Raw genomic sequence first — 1,095 nt, 5'->3', positions numbered from 1 at the left:
GTCCGCCATGTGCACACAAATTTCAACGTGCCCGCTGCCCCCCCTATAGTTTCTCATAAACGGTCAAGGTTGTTGCATACCTTCAGGGATTCATTCAACCCCGTTTATCCGAATAAATAACCAACAGGTGTTGCAAAGAAATATCAGGATTTAAACCAAATTTTGGAATAAAAATTGGTCTCTAGGGAATTTTCCATGTTGTTTACATATCTTCTACATTTTCTAATGATAAAATCATATTATTTCAAAATTGACCGTTATATGTTTTGAATTGAATAGTCTTGAATTTCGTTTATATTTTGTCAATATCACTTATCTTCCTATTTATCGTAACGAATTTCAACGCACATATTCTACGAATTTAATCAACTCACCTAGCAGACATCCAAATATCTCTATTGTTAGGATATTTGTGAAACACACGCCAAAATCACTAACTAAACTGCCACCTGTACGCTGTACTTACTGTTTAGCATGAGGTTCTTAGTTTACGACGTACGACACAGCATTGCTAAACATCAAACAGTATATTGGAACATCTCTGGGCTTGAGATGTAGAATTTGACTAAGCATCTATGCGCAAAAATTAATCGAAACGATATTAAATAAGGTGTGGAGTGAATATTTCACTGTACTGTAATGCTCATCCAAATAATTGTCAAGCATACCTTTTTCCTTCGCCATTAATTACAAATTGCCTCCCTTTTTCTCATATAGTTATCATAGTTTACTGTTAATGCTATTTAGTTGGCAATTTCAGAGTAATATTTTTCTTCGCAGTTTTCTCAGATGGATGGCGGAAGAAATACTATTGGTTAATTTTGTTATCCATAGATTGGTTTTATACATTGCTGTCAAACAAAAGAAAATTACCGTGTAATTTTAATAAGAGTGAATTATTTGCGGCGGTTGCATAAAATGTAGATCTTAATGTTTTCTGTCCCTCTTTTGCTGCTGTGCCGTTTTCCACTTGATTCTTACGGACAATACAATATTAGAAAATTTACTTGTCCGTTAGTTCTCGAAAAATTATTATTAGTGCCGTTCGGATACTTATGGCCCCGATAATATTTTTATTAATAATGCATTTATTAA

This window comes from Hetaerina americana, unplaced genomic scaffold (genome assembly GCF_022747635.1).
Source record: "Hetaerina americana unplaced genomic scaffold, ioHetAmer1.1.p SCAF_6, whole genome shotgun sequence".
NCBI classification, from domain to species: Eukaryota; Metazoa; Arthropoda; class Insecta; order Odonata; family Calopterygidae; genus Hetaerina; species Hetaerina americana.
This window is presented reverse-complemented; position numbering follows the sequence as displayed.